This window comes from Cervus canadensis, chromosome 10 (assembly GCF_019320065.1).
Source record: "Cervus canadensis isolate Bull #8, Minnesota chromosome 10, ASM1932006v1, whole genome shotgun sequence".
Lineage (NCBI taxonomy): Eukaryota > Metazoa > Chordata > Mammalia > Artiodactyla > Cervidae > Cervus > Cervus canadensis.
This window is the reverse complement of record NC_057395.1, coordinates 21929630-21941085: the sequence shown is the minus strand read 5'-3', so window position 1 is coordinate 21941085 and position 11456 is coordinate 21929630. Positions and strand designations below refer to the sequence as shown.

The 11456-nt window shown below is 49.5% G+C and overlaps 1 pseudogene; it reads left to right on the top strand.

The window, feature by feature from the left end:
* Positions 1–6270: 6270 nt before the first annotated feature.
* On the top strand, positions 6271–10453 carry LOC122448154 (annotated as a pseudogene).
* The last annotated feature ends 1003 nt before the right edge of the window (positions 10454–11456 follow it).

Genomic DNA, 11456 nt, shown 5'->3' with positions numbered 1-11456 from the left:
TTAGAGACCGCTATCTCTCCAGCTTCTCATGCAGAGCTTTGAAGTCACCCCTTATCACCCACAGCCAGTCTACTACCAAAATCTCTCAATGTTCCATCCAAAATGTTACACAAAATGAAAAAAAAAAAAAAAAAAATGGTATCCTTCTCTCCATCTTCGTCTTCACCCCTTAAGACCGAGGCAATAGGCAGCAGCCTCCTACCCATTTTTCTCTCTTTAGTTCTGGCCCAGCTATTCTATTCTCACTGTCAATGGAGTAATCTTTTCACCACATCATTTGGGTACAGCCACTCCTGGTTAAAACCTTTAACTGCTTCCCAACCAGAAAGGTCAGAGTCTAAAACCTCAACATGACCTTCTAGGCGGGGACTACATGGAACTTACTTCTCCAGGTTCCTCAGGCCACTGCTCCCTGTGCTTAAGGTGATCCCCCTTCTGCCTGGTCCCACAGCCTATCTGTCCTCCTTCTTCTGTTCCTACCTTCTCCTCTGCTCCCACCTTCCTCATGGTCCTACCTGTCTCCCCTTCTTCTCAGCCCCACCTCCTCCCTGTCCCATCTTCTTCTGTTCCTACCTTCAACAGTCCTGCCTGTCCCAGAGCCTTTGCACTTGCTGGCCCCTCTGCTTGGGACATCCCAGTACCATTCTTCACCTTGCCACCTCCAAGGCATCCTTTGCATTGCAGCCTCCAGGGGACCTCACAGAGCCGTCTTTCCCCAGGTCACCAGGACGACCCCTGCTCCCGCACAGCACTGTGGACTTTCCCTTTGCAGTATTATCATTTTATGACATTTCTGTGATTGTGTATCTATACTTGGCTTCCACACTTGCCTGAAGGCCATCAGGGAAAGGACTGTGTTTATTGCTTGTTGCCCAGCACCTTACACACAGGATAAACTCAGAATGCATGTGTTGAATGAAGGAGTATTTATGACTGCAGATGACACGTATGTCTCAGCATGCAGTAGGCCAGCCCCACACAGGGATGCTTTCAGGGTGCTGCATTCATAGCAGCCAGGGTGATCATTAGAACACAAACATGCCACCACCTCCCCCACATGCTTAAAAATCTCACCTGGTGTCGCCCTTTGCCTGCTCACTAAGTTTCAGCCACACTGGCCTTTGGTAGTGATCAGGTCCCTGAGCATCCCACCCTCTTTCATGACTCAGGGCCTTTGCACATGCTGTTTCCTCCAACTAGAATGCTCTCTGCCCACAATCACTTCCTCGCTAAAACCTGCTTCTTCTGGATCCAGCTGAAATGCCTCTTCCTGGGAGAGAATTTCCCTCATTCCTCAATCTGCTAATATTTTTAAGACATGATTCTCTCTCCGAATGTGATGTTTTCCTTCACGGCAGGTAGTCTGACCTGGTTTACCTGAATTTAACATCTGCCTTCTGCGTGACACTGTGAGGGCCAGCGGGGGCAAACCTCTGGATTCTGCTTACAGTCGAAATACCAGAGCCATTTATCAGCTCATAACTGTTGAGTGCATATCTGTTGCACAAACAAATGAATGACTTGGGAACCTGAGTTCAGGACTTTCCATTTCCCTTACATTTACTGCAGACCTCTTGCACATCAGTTCCTCGTTCATTCTCAAACACAGTCACTGCGAGGTGTTCACCAGATCTGTGTCCACAAACCTTAACACCACGCTGCTGATTTCTATCTATGTCCAACTAACTGATGCAAACACTACCTAGCAAGGCCAAGGATGAAATCTTATGTGCAGACAGACTTCTCTCCAGGCTGAGCTCTGACTACCTCCTCTTTCCTCCAGCAGTCAGTACTCTTGTGTCTTATTCTTCACCCAGTCACAGGATCTTCTGAAGTTTGTCATCCAGCCCAAATTCTCCCCTGTGCCAACTACCATGCTTGGCTGTAAATAGTCTTCAACTCCAGAACCCTCTAACCTACCAAGCTGCCTTCTGCTGCCTTCTGCAGCACGAGTTCTCCGCAAACTGCAAACTTTTGGAAGTCAGTGCTGCTCCTGCTAAATTTGCAAACTGTCTGTTCTCCCTTTAACCCACTAAGGGCTCACCTGATGAAAACAAGCAGTGGAAACAACACATACTTCACTCGTTAGGTCTGTTGCTTGCCCTTTTGCTGAAAGTTTTCAACTTCGTCTCAGGTTCAAAGGGTTTGTTAACAAAACAAGCCACTTGTTATATACAAATAAATAATATATTTATTACAGAATTATCTAGCTTACTTTCAACATACTAACATTAAAAGAAAAGAGAAATAGAGCAGAGAATACTTCACCAAATTGGGTTTTTAAAAACCATCCAGCCTTAATGATTGCTGGGAAGTCCATTTGTCTCACAGCACGTTTGGAGTCCCGATTTGGAAAGGGTCCCAGGCAGCGAGTCCATTATGTGGGTGAGACTTCAAAGATTGCTATTTGGGGTTCCTGTTTATAATCCCAGGGTGAAGGCAAACTGATATCATCATCAATCTGTGACCAGACTGCAAGCCTGGCTTCCCTTTAATGCTGTTTGTTTTTGTCTTGTAAAACTTGGAATGTGACTAAGCCTGGGGCTTGGTTGGCCAGGCCCCCCTCCAGGGGCTCAACCATCTCAAGATTTCTCCCCCATCTTATCTATGGTGCTGAGAGTCTTGCACTCAGAGCAGGCAGTCACTCCCAGTCAGGGCAGTGTCCAGGCAGGTTAGAAGCAAGGTCAGAGGCTGTTCTGCTTTGTCTGTGAAGCTTAAACAAGACTATTTTTGTACAGTTCCCTATCAGTCCACCCCAGGATTGTTTAGGCTGAAGAACATTGGAACAAGGCAAAATGACACAACCAGTCTTATTAACTCTATTAGTAACAGTATAGAACATATTGTAGGTTTTAGTGAAAACAGTCCATTCACAGTAATTGATGGAGTGTTCCAATAAACAGAGTTCTCAAAGTTGAGAAGTTGGTCCATGCAGCGGTCCTTCTGTAGTCTTGCCACAGTCTGTCAGTACAAGGGTGCAGTTATCAAAGTCTAGATAATTTAACCACCTTTGCAAGACTGTATGATTTTATGCTTCTGTGGGCCAACAGCAGGGCAGGTGAACACTTGGCTGTTGGCCAGGTGATATTTTTGTGTTACCATTTGGAGATCCATTTGCTTCATTCGCAAAGAAACAAACTTAACAAGAGGACTGAAGATGCATAAAAGTAGAGAAGAGCTGTCGGGGTGCCTAGGAGAAAATCTAGACAGGAGAATTGGAACCAGACATTGGCACATGATGTTAGTGTTTCTGTAGGTATGAGAAGATGCAAGAATTTGGGCTCATAAAAAAGAACACATCTTTACCTGAACACATCTGACTATCTAAAGGCCTGTTTTGTCCATTTTTCCCAGAGCACGGATTGAGTGCCTCATTTCTGAGAGCCACCCTGAATTCTTTTCAAGGGGTGTTGAAGTTCGGCAGTTGTAGTGGCCATGATTTAATCTTTGCACAGGCAACCTTCAAGTACCAGTTTTCAGTTGCCAGGACCCCTTCATAGCCACAGATTTGACCATGCTTTGGGGGCATTTCATGGCCATTGTGTCCCATGGGGCTGGAAAGGCTCCAGCCTAGCAGGTCCAGCAGAGATTCCATTGATAGGTCACTCAACATGCTGTTATTGGACTGGGCCCTGTGAATAGCAAAAGTCTCTGGACCATACCTGTCTTGATAGCCTCTTGGTCCAGGAAAATATTCCTTTTTGTTGCTTCTTACCATGTCGAGAGTTATATTATTACAATCATTGATCTCATATGGCAGTATCTATTATCATCGGTTTATCAGTGGCTCAGTCACATACTTGGTAATGGAAGAGACAAAAATTTTCTGATATAGGCAACATAGAAATTAATATAGCTAGCAGTTATTAATTAGGTCACAAGCTAGAATTTAAGTCAAGAACTTTCACTGGGTATAGGCCAGTATACCCCAGGCCATCTGACTTAGTTAAATGATTATAGCCAGGTGTGAATTTCCTGGATGTACATCACAGAGTGTTTGATCTTTCAGAGATTGACTACAAATAAAAACTTTAGAAACAAAGTTAGAGTGTCCTTGTAGCAACTTGATGAAAATCTTAACAAGACAACATAACAACAAGGAAATGAATAACAACACTAGAATGCAAAGTTCAGTGAAACATAAAGATTTTTCTCTGTGAGGGCATTTACCCTGCAGCTGGGGAAGGCTTTATCCCATCAAAGAAAAATGTCCTTCATTAGGAAGCCAGCAAAAGTCAAGCAGCCATCTTGGATTTCCCATAGCCCTGACTGTTTGATTTACAGCTTCTGCTTACCCAGTTTAAACCCCCAATTTAGGAGTAGACTGTGAGGCTGCCAGGGCTAACACCATGACAGGCGGCCCGGACCTAAGTTTCGGTTTCCCCCGAAATGGTAAGATTCCCTACCCCCATCAGGCCACCTGGAGCCAGCCAATCAACATGCACCCAGTAAGAAAAAGGGAACCTATCAGGGGAAAGCTGAAAAGCCCACGAATGCCCAAGTTTGAAAAAAGCCCGCGAAAGTTTGGACCAATAAAATTGCTTTGCAAACATGTAACCAATCCGCTTAAGCCAGCTACCAGCTGCTTATGCTCACCCTATAAATTTGTGTAACAGCTTGGGCTCGGGGCTCTCTGACCCCGCACCACTGCGTTGGATGCAGCAGGAGCCCTGACTCGAGTCAGCAATAAACTTCCCTTTTTGTGAGTTGCATTGTCTTGGAGGCCTTCTCTCTTCCCGCTCGGGGATTCGGACATTGGGCATAACATTTGGGGGCTCGTCCGGGATCCCTTGACCAGGGGGAGAGAACACTTCCAGGACAGAAGGGAAGGATAGATAATAGCACCGGTGCTCAGGCAGGACAAGAAGTCCAGTGTAAATCTGAGGCCCTGCTGTGAGGCAGGAAGGTATCTGGCACAGGAGAAAGCTTTCTATAGGGGGTTAGGAATAGACCCTGACATTAGGTCTGGTGGGGGAACGGACTGGACGTTCCAGCCGGCATAAGACCGAGGCCAGCGGATGTGCTGGAAGGCAGCCGGCTCTGTGGGAAGGAGAGTTCCTCTCCTGATCCCGAGTCTGGTGAGCAGTGGACGCCATTCAGTAAGGTGAACCTAGTACCGGGGGGCAAGAAAACTCGGGGCCCAAAACCCAGGGCTGTGTTGTCGGCCAACGTTTGTCTGTCCGTGTGTTTGTCTTCGGCTCTCCGTGTTTGTGTGTGTGCCGGCATTGTCTCTGGTCTCTTTCTCTTCTGGTGCATCGTTCTCTTCTCTCTCTTCTGACTTTTTCTCCTTCTCCTCTTCTTCTCTGATCTGCCCTCAACTCCTTTTCTTTTCGGCAGTTTCAGTGAACAGGTGAGCGGTTGTGGGGGCAATTGATGAGTCCCGGCCAGGGCTACACTCTGGCAGACTCTGAAGGCCCTACAATAAGTGAGCCTCAGTAACTAGAGCCCAACCGGGTGAGACTCTCCTTTAACATCCTTAACTGAGGACGTGGCCTAAAATTCTTCATGTGGGCACGGGTCAGGCACTTAAAGGCCATTAGGGCGCCTGCCACTTAAAGACTCCTGTGAGAGGATAAGGGGGTCACGGAACGGGCTACAAACCCCTAGGGTGCCCGCCCCCAGCAAGAAAACTTCCATGCAACGATGCAGGCATATAAACAGTTCCAAGAGCATACCATAAGCCCAACCTCTTGGCCATCACCACTCCCAGTAGGATTTTTGGTGGTCGTTCTCAGTGACTTCTTTTCTCTCTCTCTCTTCCCTACCATTTATTCTTTGACCATAGGTCAGGGAGAATCTACCCCACTTTCCCTCATGACTGACCATTTTTCGGATGTCAGGGCCAGGGCCCATAACTTGTCTTTGCTAGTCAAGAAAAGTAAATTAATAACCTTTTGCTCTGCAGAGTGACCCGCCTTCCAGGTTGGATGGCCTCCGGAAGGCACCTTTCAACCGTCCATCATACAGGCTGTGAAGGAGAAGATTATAGCTCCGGATCCCTGGGGCCATCCGGGTCAGGTCCCCTATGTCATGGTTTGGCAGGATCTAGTGGAAGATCCACCTAAGTGGTTAAAACCTTTCATTCACAAACCTCCTAGTTCTTCTAATTCACAGGTCCTGGTGATGGAGACCCCCCCCCCCCGCCCCGCGCCGGAGGAAACCAAAAAGAAAGAGGACCCAAAACTAGTCTTTCAGGAATCATCTTATCCAAACCTGATAGATCTAGAAACGGAGATGAGGCCTCTGCCATATGTGCCCCCCTCACAATTCCCTCTGAGGAGAGAAGCTCCCACGGGTGAACTGAGAGGACTAAGAGGGCCAACGGGAACCGACCATGAGGGGGGACCAGCATTGGGGACCCGGGGGAGAACTAGGGGAGATAGGGGTGGGCAAGACCCTGGGGACCCAGAGTTACCTTCATCCACTGTTCAGGCGCTCCCCGTCCGAGTGGGACCAGCTAACCCGGACGGAGAGCGAACCTATCAGTACTGGCCCTTTTCCACGAGTGACCTGTACAATTAGAAGACCCAAAACCCTCCTTTCTCAGAGAAACCCCAAGGCCTCATTGACTTCTTAGATTCCATTCTGTTCACTCACAACCCCACCTGGGACGATTGTCAGCAGCTGTTGCAGGTGCTCTTCACCACAGAAGAACGGGAGCGAATTCTGGCAGAGGTGCAGAAACGGGTCCCGGGGGCCAACGGGAGGCCCACCGCCCAGCCTCATCTCGTGGACGAGGGGTTTCCTCTGTTGCGGCCTAACTGGGATTTTGAGTGAGCGGAAGGTAGGGAGCGTCTCCGAGTGTACCGCCAGACTCTGATGACTGGCCTGCGGGCCGCAGCAAGAAAGCCAACAAATTTGGCAAAGGTAAATTTAGTAAAGCAAGAGCCCACTGAGAGCCCGGTAGCCTTCCTAGAGAGGCTGATGGAAGCTTTCAGGCAATATACACCAATGGACCCCCAGGTTGAGGAGTCACGCACTGCATTTCTGTTAGCATTTGTAAATCAGGCAGCCCCAGATATTAGGAGGAAATTACAAAAGATAGAGGGGTTGGGAGAACAGACAATACAGGATTTACTGAAAGCAGCTGAAAAGGTATTTAATAATAGGGAGACCCCAGAAGAAAAGGAAGAACGAATTCGACGGGAGGAAAGGGAATTAGCTGAGAAGATCAGGAAGGAAGATAGGGAACATAGGGCGAGGGAAAACCGGAAGAACCAGAGGGAGCTAGCCCAGATTCTTTTTGCGGGGATAAAGGCCGGAACAGGATTGAGGGAACCTCGAGACCACCGGACATCCTGGGGAGAACAAAAAGGCAGAGAGACCAAAAAGGCAGGCCCTAAAGAAAGATCAGTGCACCTACTGCAAAGAATAGGGGCACTGGAAAAATGAGTGCGCTAAGAGGGACCCGAGGAGAGGAACGACCCAGAGAGAGAAAATCTCCCCTGGAACTCGAGTTCTATATGCGGGGGAAGACAGTGACTAGGGGAGTCAAGACTCGGCACCCCTCCCCGAGTCCTGGGTAACCATACATGTGGAGGGGAAACCCGTTGGCTTCATGGTAGATACTGGCGCCCAACACTCTGTTTTAAATCAAAAACTGGGACCAATGTCTAAGAAAACCAGCTTGGTGCAAGGAGCCACAGGAACAAAAAGATATTGTTGGACCACAGAACGGAAAGTAAATCTGGGGACCCACCAGGTGTCCCATTCGTTTTTGGTGATACCAGAATGCCCAGCCCCTCTACTTGGAAGAGACTTGTTGACTAAAGTTAATGCTCAGATTCATTTTGACCCTGGGGGAATGTCAGTCATGGATGGACTTGGACAGCCGATACATGTCTTATCCCTAGCCTTAGAGATGAATACAGACTTTTTGCACCTAAGCCCTCAGAGACCATAGCACCAGATGTACAACCGTGGGTCCGTAAACACCCATTGGCCTGGGCAGAAACGGCAGGAATGGGACTGGCCAAACAGAGACATCCGGTCGTCATCGAGCTAAAGGCCGAGGCAACTCCTGTGAGGGTGAGACAGTACCCCCATGAGCCAGGAAGCTTGGCAGGGGATCACTCCCCACATTCAACGTCTCATGGATGCCAGAATTCTCAAGCGGTGCCAATCCCCTTGGAACACCCCCTTACTGCCGGTGAAGAAGCCAGGGGGGACAGATTACAGACCTGTCCAAGACCTGCGAGAAGTCAACAAGCGGGTGAGTGACATACACCCCACTGTCCCTAACCCGTATACCCTCCTGAGCAGTTTGCTGCCTGAGTACACTTGGTACACTGTGTTGGACTTGAAAGATGCCTTTTTCAGCCTACCCCTGGTGGCCCAGGGCCAGGAGATACTTGCCTTTGAGTGGACCGAGGGGGAAGGCCAACCGGTGGTACAATTAACTTGGACCCGCCTCCCACAGGGGTTCAAGAACTCCCCTACCTTGTTTAATGAGGCTCTGAGTGAGGACCTCTATGAATATCGGACTTGACACCCAGAGGTCATTCTGCTACAATGTGTAGATGACCTTATGTTGCCTGGAACCACAGAGGAGGCATGCAGCCGTGCCACCGGGGACCTCTTACAGGCCCTAGGCACCTTGGGGTATCGTGCTAGCGCAAAGAAGGCTCAAATAGCCCGGCAAGAGGTCACCTATTTGGGGTATAAGATCAGGCGGGGGCAAAGGTGGCTAACCCAGGCCATGAAGGAAACAATATTGCAGATACCAGAGCCCAAGACCCCCCGCCAGGTGAGAGAGTTTCTGGGGACTGTTGGATATTGCAGACTGTGGATCATGGGGTTTGCTGAGAAGGCCCGGCCCTTATATGAGGGAAGTAAAGAGACCCCAAACTGGACTTGGACTGAGCCAATGAAACAGGCTTTCCAGACACTCAGACGGGCCCTACTAGAAGCCCCAGCCCTTGCCCTGCCTAATCCAAATAAGCCATTGCAGCTGTTTGTAGATGAAAAGCAAGGAATAGGAAAGGGGGTCTTGACCCAACAATGGGGACCGTGGAAGCAGCCGGTGGCATACCTTTCGAAGCGATTGGACCCGGTGGCCGCTGGGTGGCCCCCTTGCCTTCGCATCATCGCAGCCACTGCCCTCCTCGTCCGCGACGCTGACAAGTTGACGTATGGACAGCAACTCTTGGTTTACACCCCCCACGCCATTGAAGGGATTTTGAAGCAGCCGCCGGGTAAGTGGATCTCCAATGCCCGCTTGACACATTACCAGGCCTTGCTGGTCGATGCCCCACGGGTGCGTTTTCAGACCCCTTGCTTCCTGAATCTGGCCACGCTCCTACCTAACCCAGAGAAAAACTGCCCTCTCCACGATTGCAGTGAGATACTGGCTGAGGCCCTGGTGGCACGAAAAGACTTAACTGATGTACCCCTAAACAACAGTGAGCTAGGATGGTTCACCGATGGGAGCAGCTATGTAAAAGATGGGCAAAGGAAGGCGGGAGCCGCCATAGTTGACGATTCAGGACAGACGATATGGGCTGAGACACTTCCCCCAAACACTTGTGCGCAAAAAGCAGAATTGATTGCCCTAATACAGGCTCTGGAGCAAGCCAAAGGGAAGAGAGTCACCGTTTTTACTGACAGCCGATATGCTTTCAGCACTGCCCATATTCAAGGTCCAATATACCAAGAAAGGGGATTTCGGACAGCTGAGGGAAAGGAGGTCAAAAATTTGCCCGAGATTCGCAGGCTCCTGGAAGCTGTCCAGCTGCCCCGGGCAGTAGCAGTAGTACATGTCCCCGGTCACCAGAAAGGAGAAGACCCTAAGGCATGGGGCAATCGTGCCGCTGATGCGGCCGCTCGAGAAGCGGCTAGCCGGGACTACGCCGCCCCCATATTAGCCGTGAGACTTCCACCTCCTGGTATGGGGACCTTGCCACCAGTTCCTGAATATTCCCTCCCTGATCTCGCCTGGATCAACGAGGATACCACCCTCCAGAAGGATGACAAAGATGGATGGTACTGAGATCAAAACAACAACCTGATATTGCCTGCCACCCTGGGTCATCACCTGTGTGAACACCTGCACACAACTACACACTTGGGAGAATAAAAGACCCTAACACTTCTCCAGACGGCCTGCCTGAGGTTCCCTCGACAAAATGCAACTGTACGAGAGACAATTTAGGCTTGCAAAGCATGCCAGCTAATGAGGGCAGGGAAGAAGCAGCACACAGGAACGAGGTACCGAGGAGAAAAGCCAGGGCAACACTGGGAGATAGATTTCACTGAGGTAAGGCCAGGCAAGTACGTGTATCGCTATCTGTTGGTTCTGGTAGATACCTCCTTGGGGTGGGTGGAAGCCTTCCCCGCTAAGGGAGAGACAGCAATAGTGGTTGCTAAAAAGATCTTAGAGGAGATAGTGCCTAGGTACAGGCTGCCAGTGACTATGGGCTCTGATAACGGACCTGCCTTTGTGAGCCAGATTGTACAAGGGCTGGCCAAAGCTCTGGGGACGAAATGGAAGTTACATTGTGAATATAATCCCCAGAGCTCAGGACAGGTTGAGAGAATGAATCGGACCCTAAAAGAAACTTTGACAAAGTTGGCAATAGAGACTGGTGGGGACTGGGTGACCCTCCTTCCCTTCACACTCTTTTGGGCGCATAACACCCCTTATAAGCTGAATCTTACCCCTTTTGAGATTCTGTATGGAAGACCCCCTCCTGTGTATCCTATTTTTGAAGGAAAATGCCTGCCACCCCCTACTTTGGGACAATTCCAGCAAACTCTGATGGCATTAAGTAAGGTGCATAACCATGTTTGGAAATTGATTTGAGAGATACATGAGGGCCAAAATAAGGGGGCCATCCCCTCACATAATATTGCCCCGGGTGATTGGGTTTGGGTAAAATGGCACCAATCTAAAGTATTAGAACCTAGATGGAAAGGCCCTTATGTTGTTCTCCTTACCACTCTTACCGCTATCAAGGTCGACGGGATTGGACCCTGGGTTCACTGCAATCACGTGCGGCAAGCCACACCGGAAGAACAGCAAAAAGCGCGAGCAGAATGGAAGGCGAGTCCTCACCCGTCAAATCCTTTGAAACTGAAACTCGCCCGCCGGGAGGCCTCCTAATTCTCCTGCTGATGGCAGCTCTCATCGACCCAGGAGCGACCAGTCACAACCCCCATCAACCTGCTAAGATCACCTGGAAACTCAGCAATGGGCAGACTCATGAGCTGCTCAACGAGACCTCAGGAATCCACCCTCCAAACACCTGGTGGCCAGATCTATATTTCGACCTCCCAAAACTCTATGAAAAAGGAAGTAGTCTCTATGACAAGTACTATAGAGACGGGATAACAAACCATAAGTTGGGGTTCTGGGCTTGCCCGGGCAACATAAGAAATAACTGGAAAACCTGTGGTGGCATAGAAAGCTATTATTGCAGGAGCTGGAGTTGTGTGACCTCTTGTGATGGACCCTGGAG